This window comes from Paramormyrops kingsleyae, chromosome 24, assembly GCF_048594095.1.
Source record: "Paramormyrops kingsleyae isolate MSU_618 chromosome 24, PKINGS_0.4, whole genome shotgun sequence".
In the NCBI taxonomy this organism is placed as follows: domain Eukaryota; kingdom Metazoa; phylum Chordata; class Actinopteri; order Osteoglossiformes; family Mormyridae; genus Paramormyrops; species Paramormyrops kingsleyae.
Genome location: NC_132820.1, coordinates 22,720,378 through 22,743,215, shown reverse-complemented (window position 1 = coordinate 22,743,215; position 22,838 = coordinate 22,720,378).

The following is a 22,838-nucleotide window of genomic DNA, read 5'->3' as shown; positions in this document are numbered from 1 at the left end:
AACCGGCTTATGTATTTGCTCTTTAAGAGGTTTTTACTGTTGTCTGGTGAGCTGTAGTGCAACCTGTCTGACTGAAACCTGTTTCTCCTCTCAGCACTAGGCGATTGGAAAAAGCCGTGAGCTGGACAGATAATGAGTACTGGGCAGCCTGGACTAAGTGGGATGAGGTGATTGATTGGGGAGATGACGAATCTCCACCCACATCACCTCCCTCTAACCAGGCTGGCACCTGTACTGGAGACGTGGATGCTGGGGCGGTGGAACATTATCATCAGCCAGTATATAAACGTGTGTATTTCAGAACTTTTTTTAACATGAGTTTGAGACAGTCTGATGTTAATTGAAGTTTAAAAAATTGGTCGGTACTATGTAAATTATTCTCACTGATTGAATAACAGCAGAATAGTTGCTGTAATCATCTTACAGTTTACAATAAAGAGAAATGTTTCTGTGCAACAGGCCAGCTAAAGAAATTGGTCTCCAGAGGCCTAACATTGAGGATGCAACTTCATCTGTGTGTCCGGCCTCAGCCAGTGGTCCAGAAAGTGCATGACAGGGAAGAAGCCCCAGTTCTGTCCACCGCACTCCCCCCATCATCTTGGAGGGAAGCTGTTGCTCAGGGAAAGAGGGAATCCGCAAGGCGGAAGGACCCATTCTCTGTACCTCAATATGAGACCCACCACTGGCCTAGGCAGAGACACTGGTTACGACAGCCACCAAAGACCTCCATAGATGAGAACATCATCCAAGACCTCTGCAATGGCCTGCAGACTTTTTCACTGTCATGAGGGGGAGCTGTATTTAAACTGCTAATACTGTCTCAGCCAAATACTGTCCTCTATGTCCATCAAAAATGCAATGAAAAAGAAAATATATCAAGCATCTCAGTAGATACTGACTGTATTGAATTACACTGGGATAGTGAATCCCCTGGGAGAAAGCTAGATGTAGGCAGGGTTTCATCTATTCTGTTATATAATCATGAGTGACATATTGCAGTAATGGAAAAAAAATAAACATCAGAATCAGAATCAGAATCTTACATACCTGGATCATGTCCCCCCTTAGTCTCCTTTGCTCGAGGCTGAACAGATTCAGCTCAGCTAACCTCTCCTCATAAGACATTTCACTAAGACCGGGAATCATTCTTGTAGCCCTACGTTGAACCCTTTCAAAGGCAGCAATGTCCTTTTTAAGGTAAGGTGAAAAAACCTGCACACAATATTCTAGGTGGGGTCTTACCAAGGAATTGTACAATCTTAAGCTTCACCTACCTTGACCTAAACTCCACACACCTAGAGATGTAACCCAACATCCTACTGGCCTTTTTAATTGCTTCCCAACATTTGCGAGAGTGGGACATGGCAGCAACAACATACACACCAAGAGTAGTCCACCATTTTGGCTTGGATTATAGCTTCCATTACTTTTCCAAGTGCCTATAGTTTGTTGGATTACTTCTATCCCCTTTTTTGAATATGGGTGTTATATTAGTAACACACCAACAGATACAGATTTCTGAAATAGCAAAGTTAAATAATATCCCTCATCTCTTTTAAAACTATAGGTAAGATGCTGTTATGATCTCCAGTCTAGAGTTGCAGTGTAACAGTATTCACAGGAAAGGGGATAAAGGGACAAACAGGGTAAGGGCAACAAGGGGACACCAGTGGACAAAGGGATATTTTTTTGCATTTTATTCATACACAATACTGACACTAGAAGCTAAAACTGGGCCTTCACTGGATCTTCCAGCAGGACCACGATCCTAAGCACATGTCCAAATCAACACAAAAATAGTTAGCTGACTATAGAAGCAAGCTTCTGCCATGGTCATCTCAGTCACCTGACCTGAACCCCACTGTAAACTTATGGACTGAGCTGAAGAGTAGAGTGCTGATCTGGAGAGGTTCTCTAAAAAGGAATGGACTCAGATGCCCGGCTTGGTATTCTCCAACCTTATAAAAGACTCAGTGCTGTTATCCTGGCAAAGGGAGGTTGTACAAAGTATTAAAAGCAGGGGTGCCAATAATCATGGCTCAAGTATTTTTGTTAAAAATAATTATTTCTTGATGGATTTTTTTTTCTTCGAAAAAATTTATTTCAATGAAAGGTTGGATTTTTCTAATTTTTTCGGTGTTAGATGAAGCTATTTTAGTAAAAGGTAGATTTTTTTCTAACCCTTTTTAAAAATATTTACAAGGGCTGCCAATAATTGTGGAGGGTGCTGTAGCTTCTCTAGGTTTATTATTATCTGTGAGCTCCCTTGCCTGCAAATTTTCTTTTACATATTCTGCAACACCACCTCCCTTCTTGCTTATCTGGTCCCTACAGAACAACATGTAACCATCCATATTATATTCTTCTCCATCATTGTCACTCAACCACATTTCTGTTAGTCCTATAATATCATGAGTCTGATGAAATGAAGGCCTCAAATCATGAATTTTGTTTCTACTGCTCCTAGCATTTAAATACAGACAGCAAAGGGTAGGCCTTTTACACTGCCCACTTATTAGTACTTAGGGCTTTTTGTCTCCCCCCTCTTATATTCTTAACTAACCTCCCTGGAAGACTACAACCACTTCCTATACAACGACCCAACGACTTCCTACAGTGGCAGCCAGGAGCACCAGTGCGTGGGATGTGCACCCCGGGAGTCGGGCAGCGTGCCTTCCTGGGGCAACCCGATGGATCCACCAGGTAGAGTGAGCAGAAGCCTCCCCGCTGAGGGCACCGGTACCCGGAACGGTTGTGCCAACACATGTAGCTGCAGACGCCGGCCATGCTTGCCAAGGCCTTGGCAGAGGCTGAGCGGACTGAGACAATCCTGTCCCTGTCTGCAACATCACGCCGGTCGCCAGCCACTTCATGCCAAACCTGCACCTGCGCATGTGGGGGCTCCGTCTGCAGAGAGGGACAGAGCATGCACGTTATACGCGCAAAGCCATGGCAGCTGCGGAGAGCATGGGCGTAAATTTCATTTAACAGTAGGGGGGGACAATAGATATAAAATTTCTCATGAGCAATTTTTGAAGGGGACACAAATAATACAGTCAAATTGTACTTATGAAGATATGTCCCCACAATGAAAAACTTTGCTTCTATCATTATCATTGTAGCATGGAGACTGCCTCATTATGGTTATTTTCAAAAGGTTTTCTCAGGTTCAATGACAAAGCAGATTTTTCTTCAAAACTATTTATTGCATTGTTTATGTTGTTTACAGTCAAGCCATCAACATACAATAAAATTTAAACAGGACTTTAAATGCATAATAGAAATTGATTATACAAAAAAATACAGTGGGGTCAGTTCAGACGTAGCACAGTGCTCATTTAGTAAATGCACAGCTAAACAATATGCTAATTGTGGCCGTTAATGTTAAGTTAACATTATGCCAAGTCGTCACAAATAAAACAATGCATGGGAAACGGCTTTGGCGTGTTAGTTGCAATGCACTATGCAACAAGCTATTGTAAACAAGCTAACGTTAACTAGATAAGTAATATTTTAATCGCTAATATAGCAGATTCATGGAAAATTACATCGGTAATCAGCATTTTTGCCGCAACTAATTTATGAATGAGTCTGCATCAACTACATTAAAGAGAATCGCTTTATTTAAAGTGAATAAAATACCCTACTTACTGGAGTTCAACATTAATTGAGCCACACACCTGACTCGTGCGTGTAGCTGAGGTGAACTGGGAAAGCAGGCAGTTGGCCAAACCAATGTGAGGAAGGGGAGGGGGAACTTAACTGTTTCTAAATGCATTTTTTGCGTTTGTTTTTTTTTCTACTTACAGAATTATTTTAGATATACATACATATATTTTTCACAATAGATAGTGCGATTTTTTTTTATATATATATTTTTTTTTGGGGGGACAACCCTCGGATAGGGGGGGACATGTCCCCTCCGTCCCCCCCGGGATTTACGCCCATGGCGGAGAGATCAGACACTTTGCCCACTACTGCCCTGCTCCGATGCCTTGCCTCCAGCTGGGAAATGCCAGGTGGATGGCGCTGTAAGGGGGGCAAAAGTCTTGTATCTTTTCTAGTTACTTATGGTTGAGGTTAGGCTGGAGGGGTAAAGGTTGTTATTGTTGGGATTCGGGTTTTTCCACGTAGAACCGAATAGAGAGTCCACACAAAGAAATGAATACAAACGTGTGTGTGTGTGTGTGTGTGGATTTGCATTGATCACATTTGAGGACCAAACTGTCCCCAAAGTGTAGTAAAACCTGAAATTTCCCTACTTTTGGGGACATCTTTTGAGGTCCCCATTTGGATAACGTCAGTTTTATAAAAATCTGTGAATGCAATCAAAAAAGTAAAAATGCCAAAAGTCTTGTATCTGGGTTGGTTACTTATGGTTAAGGTTAGGGGTGGGTAGGGATTAAGGGTGTCGTGACTGGGATTAGGGTTTTTCCCATAGAAATGAATGGACGGTCCCCATTTAGAAAAGAAGACCAACTTGTGTGTGTGTGTGCGCGCGCATTATGCATATATTAAATTTTGGGGACCAAATGTCCCCACAATGCAACAAAACCTGAAATTTTGACGATGTGGAGACCAGCTTTTTCAGTCCCCCAAAGGGAAACTCAATTTTAAAAAAATCTGTGACTGCAATCAAAAATCTAAAAAAAGTGTTTTGACCACAGAAATGAATGGATGGTCTCCAGGAAGATGAATACAAACGTGTCTATAATTGCATGAAAGAGAACGCAAATCATACAGGACATCTATCCTGGCAAGGCCATACTTCTCTCAGGAAAGCCAAAGCCCAACTTTTCTGTACCATTGTAATACAGATAATGTTTAACTGCTGTAATTAAGCAATACTATTGAAATAATTAAAATATAGAGATTAAATCAGGTGTGTTTTGTGATTTTAAATGAGTATGTGATATACTTGATATAACATGAATGTACAGTAAAACTGGTCTAAGTCGCCATCTTGTAACTCGTCAATGTGCACAAGTCGACGCTCAAGCAAAAGTCCCGATTTTTCCTAATGATGTTTCCTTTAAAATTCCTTGTGTAAATCGCCGCTTGTAAGTCGTCAAATTCCCTTAGTCGTCACCTAAATCCCGAACAACACAAATGAATGGATTTTCCTACCTGTAAGTCGACACCCCAATCGCTGCATTCCCGCCGCCTGCTTGTCACCACGGTGATGTAGAAAAAGGGAATCCCCACCTATCGCACTAGTCGCTCCCTGGGCTTAAGTCTCGCGTGTATAGTGCGGTGTAGTAGAGGTATGGTGTTATATTTACTAGTCGGCAAAACGGCGAGATAGACATAAGTCGCCGAAGTGTCGACTTAGGTGTATCTCGTCAATTCTCTAAGTCGTCACTTTTAAGCTGGTCCCGCGAGTGTCGACTTAGACCGGTTTTACTGTATTTCTGTCAGGGTCAGCCCCTCCTGTTGTCCCACTCTGTCCCTTCCCCGTTTGACCAGCAGGTGTCGCTGGTCATCCTGTTCTTTATGTTAGTCTTTGTTCTCCCCTGTTGCCTGTCTTGTCATATGGCTCAATGTGTTGAGCATCCAGTTGTGTGTACCCTTCTGTCCTGTGTTTGAGTCCCACCTCCTCTGTCTTTGTATTTTGCTCCCTAGTATTTCATTTGAGTTTTTCTAGTTCCTGTATCTGGTGACGTTGTATTTGGTTTTGTTCCTTGTGCCCCTGCTTGTGTCTTTACCTGTTCTGTAATTCCCCAGTGTTAGTTTCTGTTTCCTTGGTTAGTTCTTAGTTTCCCTGTTATCAGTTCCTTTTGAGTTTATTAGTTTCACCTGTGCCCTGTTTCCCTGGTCTTTGTTAATTAGCCTCACCTGTCCTGTGTTAGTCTCGTTACCCCTTAGTATTTTAGTTCCTGCTTCTGTTCAGTTCCCCAGTGGTTCATTGATTGTGATTGTGTGTTGTTGATTGTCGTTGTTTGATGGTTTTGAGATTTTCAGTGTTCAACGTGTATTAGGTTTTTGTTATTTAGTCTTTATTTATCCCCTTTAGTTTTTGACCCCTCGTGGTCCTTTTGGTTTTTGCTGTGTTTGTAGTGTTTTCTGTTTTATTTAATAAACCCCTTTTTGTTCTTGGAGCCGCCAGTGGATCGTCCACCCTTTCTGTGCACCATGCCTCGTTCTCGCGCCCCGGATCCCTGACAAAGTAATAGTTTTTGGGTTTCCTGTCGTGAGAGATGAAAGCTACAGGCATGTAAATATTGTTTCCTGTAATAACTTTTTTTTAAATTATTTTCCTCATTGTTAAAAATCCCATGCATTAGAAGGTACCAGTCAGTGGAATCACACAGTGAGATATGTTGGCCAGCCGTCCTATTCATTCAGCACCAGCCGATCAAGTAGAGATTTCAGCACCACGGACAGTGATCTGTGTTAAACTGACCTCAGGTTCCTACACTGGCTACACAGAATTTTCTGTAAATAATTAAATGCCTCTATCCCCCTACATGTGGAAATGTTTCCCCCTCCCCCAGACCATTTCATGTTGTATCCTCATTATGTGTGTATTAGTTTGCAATATGGCTGTATGAGATGTCAGTCATTGACTTGTCGCTGATGCTCCCTGTTTCCTAAGTCTAGTTTTCTCAGATGAAGCAGTTCACACCTTAAGTTAGAAGAAGTTTCCTGTTAATTGCATCTGTTTGAACAGGGGTTCTTCACATATAGAGGAGAAAAGCCCCAACTTACAAATCAGCATCCATTTTTGTACGCTTTCTGTGAATGACGTCCCCGCACAGGATCACCAGATGCAAGACGACCACACTTTGTGCTACTTGTATGTTATGTTAGCAAACCACATACATCTACATTTCTTGCATTCTGTCATTTGCAGTGTTTGTGATTAGTTATTGTTATTGTTATAGTTATTGTTCAGTGTTCATTCATCTTTGGGATTTTGGTGTTATTTGTTTGATATACTGATGTTTATATTTTTGCAATTTTATCAGTATACAGTATATTTGATTTTGCTGTTCTAAAATGTAGTTTGAAATATTTTGTCATCTTTTCTTACTTTAACATTTATCTTGTTAAAATACAGAAATGGACTGTTTTCTTGAGCCATAGTGTTTTATTCTACATCACAGATAATGCGTACATTCATAAAAGTAAGTGGTGATATTTTGCTCAGTATTGGTTCAAGTTCAGATACTTCAGGTTTTTATTAGACAAAGCATTTTGTGCATGCAAAGCCATTGATTTATTTTTAAAACAACTGCACTGTGATATTTTTAACAAAAACAGCATATTGTCCTATTTTCAGCTCTAAGCATCATATGGGCCTCTTACTGGCTTTCCAACGGCTTTTGGGGTCACATGATGGTCGATAATGATATTTCAGGCCTTTCTTGAAATCACTTTAAAAATTGATCTGGAATATATCGATTTATACTATAATTTGTGCAAATTAACACAAATGGGGTGATTTTGACCACAAACAATAATTCATAGTTGGAGGGTAACATTCCTCTAGATTGCAAAGGTACTGATACTAAAACCTGTGACCTCAAAAAGTACAAAGAACTGGAGCAAAAGAAAAATGGTGAAAGCTGTCAGAAACAGACAGGAAACTATATGGATGTTTTAGAAGAGGTAGATGTGGTCCAGTTGGCTGTATTAGTGTCTATGTGTCCTCTGTATGACTGGCATCCTGTCCAGGGTGTACTCCATCCCCATGCCCTGTCCTGTTTGGGATAGGCTCCAGGCCCCACAGCCCTCACCAGGATGAGAGGTTAGAAGATAGATGGGTGGATCCCGGAGAGATGCTCATAACCCTAATTTGTTGTTCTGTATCCAACCAGCTACTCTAATATTTTTCATTATTTTTAAATGAGTTTTAGGAATGCCTTTCGCAGTCTAACTGACAAAGCAGGTTTTTGTGATCTAATGAACTGCCATGCCTTGTGATGGACTGCCGCCCCTCCTGGGAGATTCTCTGCCCTGTGATAGGTTGGCACCCCCCTCCTGGCTTTTTCCCTGCCCTGTGATAGGTTGGCACCGCCCCCTGCTTATTCCCTGCACTCCTAAAGGGCTGGTGTCCCCATCTGGGTTATTCCCTGCCCTGTGATGGGTTGGCACCCCCCTCCTGGCTTTTTCCCTGCCCTGTGATAGGTTGGCACCGCCCCCTGCTTATTCCCTGCACTCCTAAAGGGCTGGTGTCCCCATCTGGGTTATTCCCTGCCCTGTGATGGGTTGGCACCCCCCTCCTGGCTTTTTCCCTGCCCTGTGATAGGTTGGCACCGCCCCCTGCTTATTCCCTGCACTCCTAAAGGGCTGGTGTCCCCATCTGGGTTATTCCCTGCCATGCGATGGGTTTGCCACCCCCTCCTGGGTTCCTCCTTGCATTGCGCCCATTATTTTCAGGTATATATTCCAGAGACCTGTAACCCTACATGGGACAAGTGGCTGTGGAACGTGAATTAAGTGATTAATTAATCAAATTACAAACAAATTAATAAATAATCATCTCTCCTGTTTGCACCACTGTCCTATTTTCAGTATTCACTATTACATTTGAGTTGGCCTCCTGTCCAGGGTGAGCACCAACCTTGTGCCATATGCTGCTGAGGAGAGGCTACCAGCCCGTTTGCTAGATGGATGGATGATGGATGGATGGATTTATTTCACTGAACAATTCAATAAGCTCTGTAATAAATATAATTAAACTGGCAGTTAACATTCTCTGGCTGTCTAAATGCTCTTCTTTTTTGTCTCGCATTCTTCACATGTAGCCTGTGTAATAGTACAGGTGTAGCTGGTCCTGGTCCCTATAAGGGAAAACTCTATTTTATAAAAATCCGTGACTGCAATGAAAAAACTAAAAATGCAAAAACTCTTGTATTTTGGTTGCCTACTTATGCTTATGGTTAGGGCTGAGTAGGGGTTAAGTTAGCATTAGCATTTTTCCCATAGAAATGAATGAGCGGTCCCCATAAGGATATGTGTGTGTGTGTGTGTGTGTATAGGTGTTTCATTGATCACTATGACTATGCTCTAAATGATTTAAGCGGATTTAGCTTAAGTTGTAACTTTTCATGTGGAATGAACTGCAATGTCTCTGAATTAATTTAATTAATACTCATTAAGGTCAGTTCATTTACAATTCCTAATTTCAGGAGCCAGTTAAAAAATCTAATTCATTTACAAGTATTTCTCCTATAATGCGTAATACATGTTTACAATAATTCCCAGGGAAAGCATTTCCGGTAAGGCACTGCTCATTGACACAGATTATAAAGCTTGTTAGACTATGCAACATTATTTAGCAGGGCTGAGAGAAGGTGAGAGCTCCCCTAGTGGCCGCAGAAGTGCATTTCCTTAGAGCAGATATAACGGGTGGCAGCCTCATTGCTTTTTAATCACAACTTGGGATAGAACAACAAATTTAATCATTCTGCTCATTTAATATTTCGATTTTAATTAGGTTTAATTTTTGGATATCCATGTTTACATAATATTTAGAATCCCACTGCAGTTGAGAATGGAATGCCACAGATATTAGTCTCCACCACATATCATTGCTTGTTTTACTTCAGGATTCCTTTGGTTGTTTAAACTGATTGCTCTGTATCAGTTGGCTTTGTGTGTTTTGAGACGTATAATTGCCAAAGAGTTCTGAAAAGCTGATGGTTTAGATACCAGAATTAGTATGAGCAGGACCTAATGTGTTTTCTTATGGTGGGGATGTTAGAAGACATTGAGGTTTTTTATTCTATGTACATCCAATCTTAGCCTCCCACCCAAGATCACTCCATGGAGCACGAACCAACACACCCCACCAAGATCCGTTTTAGCTGTGGTAGCCAATATATTTGGGGATTTATGCACTTGTCCTATTCAACATCATAACAGTGAATTAAAAATCTACTAAATCAAAGGCAGTACCATGTCATGCTATGCAAATATACATATACATACAGCTCAGGCTCTTTTCTGCAAATATAAGGCTACAAGGCCAAGTGTGGGTAATCAAAATGGCCTTACATTAACAAATACATCACCCCAAAAAAGCATTACATGAGCAATCACAGCTATTCCATTTTTTTTTTTATCTCAACAGAGAACATCTTGCAAGATCAGTATTTGGGAGAGTTTCCTTCATGACGGTGGGTGAAATATACCACAGCTGCAGAAAAGCCCAGTCTTGGCAGAATAGCCATATTAATGAGCTCTTGAGCAAAGACCTTTACTCCCAAAGGGACAGAAAACTGTATCAGGCCATGCTGGCAAAGACCCTTGTTTCAAACCTGGTATCACTTTGCGTTGAATGCTGAAAAGGGCCCTTTAAATACATTAGGTATGTTATTTGCTAAACTTGGGTTTACTTTACTCATAAAAAGTAATATCCCAATTTACCCAAACGAGTGAGTACAAATATTGATTTGAAATATTAATTAATGTTAATATTAAAATTAATTAATATTAATATTGAAATATTGATTTGAGTAAATCTTATAGGATAGTACTGTGACAGTGGGTAGACTATAGCTTTATTTATTTAAAATGTTTCTTAGAATTGGGTATAAAGTCAACCCAAAAAAGTGAGTGCAAATTGTTACATCATTCAATCTGAGTAAATTCTACAGTTTATTTTTTTCCAGTTCATGTACAGAATTACAGTACATTACAGTATTTTATCGACAAGGTTCTCATAAATATTGCCCAGAAAGCATTTTTTCTACAGTATTGTACTATTTTAAACAGTATGTTACTGTAAAAATGTCACTGTTTATTACAGCAGGGGTGCAGATTGAACCCATGACCCTGGAGGCGTGAGGCTATAGTAGGAGCAACGGACCACTATTCATACTATGAGAAATGATGTATTTTTAATCATATATTGTAACTGATATGTCGTTACACTGCTTGTGTATGCTTTGCACCTTGCCTTTCTCCCTTACTTGTGTTTCTTGTTCTCCACACCTTGTGAGCTTCAACATGAATTGATTGATTGTTTTTCATAAAGCCCCAGGTTAGTTAGGTCCAGTCTCCTGGAAAATCACTAGAATGTGTCCTTGCCTTTGGAAGCTAAGAGCGTCTTATTTTCAGGGAGAGCCCTGTAATATTTAGTTTAATAAATTATTTTAATTGATAAACCTTCATACTGATAATCCTCTTGTAGTGGTCCTAAAAGAAAACATGACTAAAGATATTATCCATTTTAGTACAGACACATTTCACGATTCAGTAACCTGACTTGTCCAATAGATGGCAGTGTAGTACTTCGACTAAGACGTGCTATGAAATTGCCGGTAAAAACGGAAAGCTGGTTTTCCATTTTAAACGTTTGTTTAGAAATAAGTCCCTCAGGCTTGGCATATAGTAGTGGAAAAGGCTAAATTTGTATTTCACGAAAACATTTAAAAGAGTTTGGGGCAGCATTTGTAATTATCCATTTTGTCCTATACACTGTAACAATAGGGAAGCTGCCCTGCATAATCTATAAGTCCACAGAAGTGGCATGTAGAAATGAGGCCCCAGAACATGTGATATATTGCCAGGAAGGTCGGAATTTGTACTTTACAAAAATTTTAGATTGAAGATTCAAAAGGTTTATTCGTCATGTAAACAGTTGTACACACACAACATGTAGTGGAATGTAACCCTGGTCACTCTGAGCAGCTGTGCATGATAAGAGAGTAACAAAATATAGAAAAAATAAGAAAAATAATAAGATAAAAAATATATGAAATGTTCAGCTGTACATAATCTATACATAAGTTATAGGTAAGAGGTATATAAGTGCAATGTGCAAGAGGCCTGAGGTATGTGCCAATGATTTGGACAGTGTGAAGCAGCACCTAGAGGCATTGAGTATTGTCCTGATTTAGGAGCATTATGACCTGGGGGAAAAAGCTCCTCTTTAACCTTTCCGTTCTAGGATGCATTTCCCAAGACCATAGTGGAGCAACACTGTTGCAAAATTGCGTAGTTCGAACTACAGTTCTTGAGCTGTAGTTAGAAGCTTAGTCCCAGGTAAATACATCAGCGATGGTGGAAAATGCAGTCTAATAAGGGTATAGTCACCGTGTAAGTAAGAAATTTAATAATCTTTCATAACTAATAAGGAATAATTTAGTTCTATGATCACATATAATGTGATGTTGTCTAAAAATGTAGTTTGAAATGTAATTGTTGTGTGGGTCTCTGGTCATAAGTACGGTAACTGTCGGTAGTGAGCAATAGGGACACCTTGCTGGGTGATGCGGGAAGAATCCTCTGTGTGACCCGTCTGTACGTTGACGTCGAAATTCAACTCACCAGTGGCACTTGCACTCTCATCTAGCACATATTGTATGTTCTAGTCACTCTTTGCCTTCTTCTCATGTTTAGAAACATGTGTGAACAGTTTTGAGTCATTGTGTTTAAATGATGACTGGTGGCTGTGCTGAACTTCTGCAGCCTGTGTTTTCTATTTTGCATCAAAGTTCACCACAGTGCAAAATGTGTTTTGATGAATGGGAATGTGTTTAGAGTTTTGCTCAAATCTGCAAATTGTGTTTAAAGTTTCACCAAAAGAGTGATTGATTCAATAAATGAGTTTTGGCAATTGGAAGTTTTGTTCCAAGAATGAGGTTTAGTCTTTTAGCAATTCAGAAAAACTGTAACAGAAACATAAGGCAAGGTAAACTTTAACTTACCAAAGCTCCTTGGGGCGGTCAAACCAGATGTGTCCAGTTTATACAGATACTGCACAGTTAGGGGTAAAAGGCTGTTATGGGCAGGGTTAATCAATTGTACAGTTGTGCTTAAAATGGGGTATAAAATCCTTCAAATACTACAAAAGTTATGTAAGAGAACTTTTGTTTTTTGTTTTGTAAACAAGTACACCTACTCTTACAGTTTTAGACTTAACAGTTTTTAAAGAATTTTGTATTATATTATATTACATTATACTATATTATATTATATTATATTATATTAACATGACTATAGTGAATGTCTGTCAGCCCCTTTTGACAGAAGGGCCTTTTAGCTATGTTTACACAGAATCTGAGCCGGAAAAGTCAGGGGTAGAACTAATTTGCGATAATGCAAAAAACAGTGTGAGAGGAATGGATGTGTGGTTGCAATGACATATAACATCACACGGTATGTGTAAAAGTCATTTGAAGACTGAATTGTGTTACAGTGGAAAAAAAACACAACAGCACAATAAAGGGCAAGTGACTCAGGCAAAGTCAGTCAGAAGGGTGTGTGAACATGCTTGGCAAACTGGGTGATAAGTATAATGATGAATGCCTGCTCACCAATAAGTTCATGCTTATTTCCTTACAGTATCTCTTGAGGAGGCCTGCCAATGGTGTGGACAGTTTCAGAATAAAGATGGTGACTGGGTGAGGGAAATTACTGTAGTCATTTGATAGATGTGAAAATATGGCTACTTGTCCTATACTGTATGTTGTTAATCCCACTGTAGATACTCTGTGATGGATGCCAGAGGTGGCAACACCGTGTCTGTACTGGCATGACCAAGAGCCAATTCAAACACATAACAAATGTTAAATGGTATTGCACAGCTTGTGAAGAGGAGTCTTCTTTATAAAAATGCAGCCACACTACAGTGGTATGCAAAAGTCTGCAACCACTTGTTAATTTAGCATTTTTTCCAACTTTTGACCTTTTACTTTTAACTCCTTCATTGAGCCAATATATTTATTTGAAAACAATGTTACAGGGGACACAGTAATAAAAATCAAGTTTTTATTCTAGCTTGGATTTACTAAACTGAGTTTGTTTGTTAAAGCTCCCATGTCAGTTGTCTTATTGAGTAATATGCGTAATGTACTTCTCTGGCCAAAGGTGCAAAATAAATGACTATACTTCATATATAGTAGAACAGACATGCGTCAAGCTTTCTTCATGTTCGTGTAGGTGGCCTTGAAAAAGGACTTTTTGTGTCTCAGTGATGGCTCAGTATCTGGTGGGCCACACTTTGTTCTTCATCACCTGCCTGCACCATGTTGGCATTGAGTGAACCAGTTTGATGAGGTGATCATGGCTGATAACATGATTCCAGGCTGCAATGAGTGACTCAGTCAACTCATGTTCTGATTTTGGGATGTCTCTTGGATATCTCCAAAGCCACCTTGTGCCACAAGTTCTCAATTGGATTCAGATCGGGAGATTGGGCAAGCCAGTCAATTGATCGATGTTGTTCTGATGCTTCCAGTTGATCACCTGTTTGGTGCAATGGCACGGTGCATTGTCAGCTTGGAACAGGAACCGGCCTTTAAACAGCTGCTGCACTGATGGCACCATACACTTTTGCAGTACTGTGATGTACCATTCCGTCAAAGATGTGCAGACGTCCGACGCCACTGGCAGCCATGCAGCCCCAGACCATGACCTTCAAAGGATGCTTCACAATGAGATTGAGTCACTCAGGCTTGAACTCCTCTCCAGGAAACCTCCTCACCTAGGTGTCTGCCTGGCTACCAAACAGGCAGAAAGTGCTTTCATCGCTGAAAAGCACCTTTTCCCACCGTTTCACATGTCTAGCGTGAGTTCTTCCGTGTCCAGTCAATCCGGTTGCACCTTTGGACATCAGTCATCAGTGGCTTGTTGCGTGCCTTGCAACTCTGCAGACCAAACTGCGGGAACCGGCAACAAACTGTTGATAAGGTGACACTGACATGACAGCTGTCTGACCACTCACGCAGTAGCTGAGGTGAGGTGATTGCTCAATGGAATGCGTCAAAGTGCGTGATCCTAGCATGATTTTGATGCATGTGGATGACCAGACCGAGGCATGTCTGCCACCAAACTCGCTTTCTTCTCATGTACAATCTGTGACTGCAGCCGACTTTGCTAGTAATCTGGCAGCATGAAAATCCATGAAAATTTGTTGTTCCAAGGAATATTTCTTAAATAATAGTTTATTTTCATTTTTAATTCTTCATTCTGCAAATGCAGATTTGTTTGTTTAATAAATGGTGTTGTTCACAAATCTACTAAAAGTCATTTGAGAACATGGCAATTCACTACTTTTCATGGTTCAAGGGCCTATAAACATGCACTTATCTAGTTGAAGCTGGATTTGAACCAGCAACCTCTGGATTACAAACCCACATACTTAGACTACTGAGCTATACACTTACACTGAACTAGTCTAAGTTGTAACTTTTCAAGTGGAATGAATTGCAATGTACCTGACTATTATACTCATTAAGGTCAGTTCATTTACAGTTCCTACTTTCAAGAGCCAGCCACCAATCTAATTAATTTTTAAGTACACCTCCTGTAATATGTAATACACGTTTAAGTTAATTTCCAGGTAAGCATTTCAGGCAAGGCAGTGCTCATTGACACAGATTATAAAGTTTGTTTCACTCTGCAGCTCCTTGGACCTGCCCACTCTCCTGAAGACCAATAGCTCTGATGTATATTTGCATAGCATGACAGGGTACTGCCTTTGTTTTAACCTTTCACCATGATGGTGTTGAATAGGGCAACAGTATAAATACCCAAGAAACTTTAAGTAGTGACTGCATTTCCAACAGTGGATCCTAGTAGGATCTATTGGTTTATGTTTTATTGTGGGTACTTGTGTGGTATCTTGAAAGATGTATGTCCATGGAAAAATGAAAAAAAAAAAGTGTTTGCTCAATGCTTGTTTTCCTGCTGCATCCTCATAACAAGCCATCTCAGGCACGAGAACTATGCACAGTTTATTTCTAGCAGCTAGAGTGATAATTTAGCCACTAACCACCCAATTTCCCTGAATATTAAACCTCCTTTCCAGGCTAGATGAAAATTAACATCATACCCAAAATAAAGCAACTGCTCAAGTACCTAATAGAGTAGGACTTGTCATGGCATTCACATAATTAAAACCAGCAATAATTCCAATTGCTGACACAGATCCCTAGCTGAAAAGCTATTACTCTGGGCCAACAAATAAGTACTTCTACATGGAAGAGACTTATATCTGTGGCATTCCATTTTCAGTTGCGGTGGGTTTCTAAATTTGGGCTTCCAAAAATCAAGCCTAATAAAAAAATTTAAATATTAAATGAGCAAATTGATTTGATTTGTCCTTCTATCCCACCTTGTGATCTAAAAAGCAATGAGGCTGCCACACATAATATCAGCTCTATGGAAATACAGTCCCATAGCCACTACGGGAGCTCTCACCTTCTTTCACAATTGTGTTGTGCAGTCTAACAAATGGCCCTTAAGCCATGAACAGTAGTGAATGTAGTGAATTACTATGTTCTCACATTACTTTTTGTAGTTTTGTGAACAACACCATTTATTAAACAAATAAATATGCATTGGCAGAATGAAGAATTACAAATGAAAATAAACTATTATTTAAGAAATATTCCTTGGAACAACAAATTTTCATGGATTTTCATGCTGCCAGATTACTAACAAAGTCGGCTGCAGTCACAGAGCAGTTGTAAAGATTCTACAAAAGAAGAAAGCGAGTTTGGTGGCAGACACGCCTCGGTCTGGTCATCCACATGCATCAACATCATGCTAGGATCATGCACTTTGACGCATTCCATTGAGCAATCGCAAGTTGACCTCACCTCAGCTACTGCGTGAGTGGTCAGACAGCTGCCATGTCAGTGTCACCTCATCAACAGTTTTGTCTGCGGGGTTGCAAGGCACGCAACAAGCCACTGATGACTGATGTCCAAAGGTGCAACCGGATTGACTGGACACGGAAGAAGTCACGCTGGACATGTGAAACGTGGGAAAAGGTGCTTTCCGGCGATGAAAGCACTTTCTGCCTGTTTGGTAGCCAGGCAGACACCTATGTGAGGAGGTTTCCTGGAGAGGAGTTCAAGCCTGAGTGGCTGAACCTCACTGTGAAGCATCCTTTGAAGGTCATGGTCTGGGGCTGCATGGCTGCCAGTGGCATCGGACGTCTGCACATCGTTGACGGCATGGTCAGTGGGACCAAGTACATCACAGTACTGCAAAAGTGTATGGTGTCGTCAGTGCAGCAGCTGTTTACAAGCTGGTTCCTGTTCCAAGATGACAATGCACCGTGCCATTGCTCCAAACAGGTGATCAACTGGAAGCGTCAGAACAACATCGATCAATTGACTGGCTTGCCCAATCTCCCGATCTGAATCCGATTGAGAACTTGTGGCACAAGGTGGCTTTGGAGATATCCAAGAGACATCCAAAATCAAAACATGAGTTGATTGAGTCACACTGTAAAAAATGTCCGTAGATTTAACAGTAAAATACCGTATAAATGCTACCGGATAAAACCATATTCCACAAAACATGCGATAACCTTAGAATTTACAGTGAAAAACCGTAATAAGTTTTACAGAGTAAGACGTTACATTTCACAGTTAAAAACATATGAAAATATGGTTTATTGCAGTAAAATTAACAATATACTGCACTGTAATCCCGAATAAGTTGGCAAAACTCAAAAAATTTGAGGTAATCAGTTACATCAAATTTTTTAAGTTATGAAATTTCCAGTTTTAAGTAAACAGAAAAATCTAGTTTTGAGTTTGTTGTACTCATGCAAAATAATTTGTTCTTACTTAAAATACCCAAGTTACCCTGTTTATACATTTTGAGATCAATTAACATTTTTTTTAATATCTCCCAACATTCACTTGTTCACTTTTTTTAAGTGTACTTATATATTTAAGTTAACTCAACATGAAAATGTAACTTAAAGCTGTTTAACAATGTTCTTATATTTGACTGCAAGTCCCCATGGGGAAACTGCCTTTTAGGTCTCCCTCAACTTGCTCTTTGTAAGTAAGTTGTCCATGAAGGGCAGCCACTCATGGCTGTGCCCAGGAAGCTGGGGGTTAAGGGCCTTGCTCAAGGACCCACAGACATGCTGAAACTGGATTTGAACCGGTGACCTTGTGATTATTGGCACACAGGCTTAGCCCACTGAGCCATACAGAACACATGGACCCTGTTGCTTGAGTACAAGAACTTTTATAAATAAATTACAAATATCAACTCTAAACACAGAAAGCATACAATAGGTATTTTAGACATCCAGAAATTGTGCAAATGTTGCAAAAGTAGTCAAGTAGAAAACAATTTGAATAGTGGAATATAATCGTGTGCATTATATGTGTGTATGATCAGCAGGGTTTAAATATGAGTACAGTCAATCAATTTCAATACATCTATATTGTACAGCACAATACTATATACAGTACTATACGCTATATACAATATCTATACAGTATCTAAGTAGTATTGCATTTGTAAAATGCAACTAGAAAACCGCTTGTCTCATGCTGTCTTGCCATGCTTCCCCGAAGATAATACTTGTTACAGTTCGCATCAGTTAGCATAGCACTGCGCTAGCAGACCATAGCTGCTCTGGGTAAAATTGTTCTAAAATACGTTACACAGCAAATGTGCAAGTGTTAAATTAACACTGCATACTGTTTATATTGGCCCACAGCATTCAGTGTTACCTATAATACTTTACAGTGTGCAGTTCACTCAATGCCAATATGGTGCAGGCAGGTGATCAAGAACAAAGTGTGGCCCACCAGATACTGAGCCATCACTGAGACACAAAAAGTCCTTTTTCAAGGCCACCTACACGAACATGAAGAAAGCTTGACGCATGTCTGTTCTACTATATATGAAGTATACACATTTATTTTGCACCTTTGGCCAGAGAAATACATTACGCATATTACTCAATAAGACAATTGACATGGGAGCTTTAACAAACAAACTCAGAAAAGTAAATCCAAGCTAGAATAAAAACTTGATTTTTATTACTGTGTCCCCTGTAACACTGTTTTCAAATAAATATATTGGCTCAACGAAGGAGTTAAAAGTAAAAGGTCAAAAGTTGGAAAAAATTCTAAATTAACAAGCGGTTGCAGACTTTTGCATACTACTGTAGTGTGGCTGCGTTTTTATAAAGAAGACTCCTCTTCACAAGCTGTGCAATACCATTTAACATTTGTTATGTGTTTGAATTGGCTCTTGGTCATGCCAGTACAGACACGGTGTTGCCACCTCTGGCATCCATCACAGAGTATCTACAGTGGGATTAACAACATACAGTATAGGACAAGTAGCCATATTTTCACATCTATCAAATGACTACAGTAATTTTCCTCACCCAGTCACCATCTTTATTTTGAAACTGTCCACACCATTGGCAGGCCTCCTCAAGAGATACTGTAAGGAAATAAGCATAAACTTACTGGTGAGCAGGCATTCATCATTATACTTATCACCCAGTTTGCCAATCATGTTCACACACCCTTCTGACTGACTTTGCCTGAGTCACTTGCCCTTTATTGTGCTGTTGTGTTTTTTTTCCACTGTAACACAATTCAGTCTTCAAATGACTTCACTAACACTGTTTTCAAATTCTTGGCATAGCAATCTGACTTTTCCGGCTCAGATTCTATGAAAACATAGCTATAAAGCCATTCTGTCAAAAGGGGCTGACAGACATTCGCTATAGTCATGTTATTTTAATATAATATAATATAATATAATACAAAATTCTTTAAAACCTGTTAAGTCTAAAACTGTAAGAGTAGGTGTACTTGTTTACAAAACAAAAAACAAAAGTTCCCTTACATAACTTTTGTAGTATTTGAAGGATTTTATACCCCCATTTTAAGCACAACTGTACAATTGATTAACCCTGCCCATAACAGCATTTTACCCCTAACTAGCACCGGATCCCCACAGGGCTGTGTGCTGAGCCCCCTCCTATACTGCCTCTACACCCACGACTGTAGTCCGACCCACAACAACAATCTCATCGTCAAGTTTGACGACGACACTACGGTGGTCGGACTCATCTCTAAGGGAGATGAGGCAGCCTATAGGGATGAGGTCCTGAAGCTGGAGGCCTGGTGTTCAGAGAACAATCTGACTTTGAACACCAAGAAAACTAAAGAGATCGTTGTTGACCTCAGGAGGCACGGCACCGACCTAACCCCCTATACATCAACGGTGAACGCGTGGAGAGGGTCCATACTTTCCGGTACCTAGGGGTCCTCATCTCGGACAATATCTCATGGACCGAGAACATCACAGAGGTCGTCAAGAAGGCACAGCAGCGGCTCCACTTCCTGAGAGTCCTCAGGAAGCTGAATCTCAACCAGGATCTGTTTCTGACCTTCTATCGCTCGTCCATTGAGAGCCTCCTGACGTATTGCATCACAGTGTGGTACGGCAGCTGCACCATGGCAGATAAGGAGAGGCTTCATAAAGTTGTCAAAGCTGCCCAGAAGATCATCGGCTGCCCTCTCCCCTCTCTTATGGACATATACACCTCCCGCTGCCTCAGCAGAGCAAGGAACATTATCAAGGACACATCCCACCCTGGCTCTGATCTATTCAACCTGTTGCCCTCAGGAAGACGCTACAGGTGCATCAGGACTAGGACAGACAGACTCCGGAACAGTTTTTTCCCTAGAGCCATACTCACACTGAACACACACTGAACACACACTGTACACACACTGAATACACACAGAAAACAATCACTCCCCCTACTATGGTCTTCCTCCCCTTTCCCCCTTTCTCCCTTTCACACACACACTAAAAAATCTTACCACATCTATTTATTATATATTATCACTGTGTAATAATCCGGTCAATGTGAAATTGTGCATTCGTTCACTTTATATACATATGCTAGTGCAATAAGATATATTACACTGTCACTTTAATACTTTCTATTTGTTTACATTGCTTATTTTTATACATATTTTATACATACTTTAGATACTACTTCTCTTTTTATATTTTATATGTATATGTTTGAGCACTGACCCAAGGAGATGCTTTTCATCTCATTGTATATGTAAAAAATGTATAATGACAATAAAAGGCATTCTATTCTATTCTATTCTAACTGTGCAGTATCTGTACAAACTGGACACATCTGGTTTGACCGCCCCAAAGAGCTTTGGTAAGTTAAAGTTTACCTTGCCTTATGTTTCTATTACAGTTTTTCTGAATTGCTAAAAGACTAAACCTCATTCTTGGAACAAAACTTCCAATTGCCAAAACTAATTTATTGAATCAATCACTCTTTTGGTGAAACTTTAAACACAATTTGCAGATTTGAGCAAAACTCTAAACACATTCCCATTCATCAAAACACATTTTGCACTGTGGTGAACTTTGATGCAAAATAGAAAACACAGGCTGCAGAAGTTCAGCACAGCCACCAGTCATCATTTAAACACAATGACTCAAAACTGTTCACACATGTTTCTAAACATGAGAAGAAGGCAAAGAGTGACTAGAACATACAATATGTGCTAGATGAGAGTGCAAGTGCCACTGGTGAGTTGAAGTTTGACGTCAACGTACAGATGGGTCACACAGAGGATTCTTCCCGCATCACCCAGCAAGGTGTCCCTATTGCTCACTACCGACAGTTACCGTACTTATGACCAGAGACCCACACAACAATTAAGTTTCAAACATTTTCAGACAACTTCACATTATATGTGATCGTAGAGCTAAATTATTCCCTATTAGTTATGAAAGATTATACAATTTTTTACTTACACGGTGACTATACCCTTATTAGACTGCATTTTCCACCATCGCTGACGTATTTACCCGGGACTAAGCTTCTAACTACAGCTCGTGAGTTGTTTGAAATACGCAACTTAAGGACAGTGTTTGCGAACGTTCCTTCGAATTATGGTTTTGGGAAACGCACCACAGAACGGAAAGGTTAAGGAAGAGCTTTTTCCCCCAGGTCATAATGCTCCTAAATCAGGACAATACTCAATGCCTCTAGGTGCTGCTTCACCCTGTCCAAATCATTGGCACATTCCTCAGGCCTCTTGCACATTTCACTTATGTATAGATTATGTACAGCTGAACATTTCATTTTTTATCTTATTATTTTTCTTATTTTTTCTATATTTTGTTACTCTCTTATCATGCACAGCTGCTCAGAGTGACCAGGGTTACATTCCACTGCATGTTGTATGTGTACAACTGTGTACGTGACGAATAAACCTTTTGAATCTTGAATCTTCAATCTTGAATTTTCGTAAAGTACAAATTCCGACCTTCCTGGCAATATATCACATGTGCTGGGGCCTCACTTCTACGTGCCACTTCCGTGGACTTTTAGTTTAAGATTATAGATAGCAGCTTTCACATGGTTACAGTGTACAGGGCGAAATGCACATTTAGAATTCCTGCCCCGGGCACTTTCATGCATTTCCGTATAGTACAAATTGCCAGCTTTCCGGCAATATATCACATGTCCCAGGGCAGGATTTCTACGTGCCACTTCCGTGGACTTTTAGTTGAAGATTATTTATGGCAGCTTCCCCATGGTTACAGTGTACAGGGCGAAATGCACATTTAGAAATCCTGCCCTGGGAAGTTCCATGCATTTCCGTATAGTACAAATTGCCAGCTTTCCGGCAGTATATCACATGTCCCAGGGCAGGATTTCTACGTGCCACTTCCGTGGACTTTTAGTTGAAGATTATTTATGCCAGCTTCCCCATGGTTACAGTGTACAGGGCGAAGTGCACATTTAGAAATCCTGCCCTGGGAAGTTCCATGCATTTCCGTATAGTACAAATTGCCAGCTTTCCGGCAATATATCACATGTCCCAGGGCAGGATTTCTACGTGCCACTTCCGTGGACTTTTAGTTGAAGAATATTTATGGCAGCTTCCCCATGGTTACAGTGTACAGGGCGAAGTGCACATTTAGAAATCCTGCCCTGGGAAGTTCCATGCATTTCCGTATAGTACAAATTGCCAGCTTTCCGGCAATATATCACATGTCCCAGGGCAGGATTTCTACGTGCCACTTCCGTGGACTTTTAGTTGAAGATTATTTAT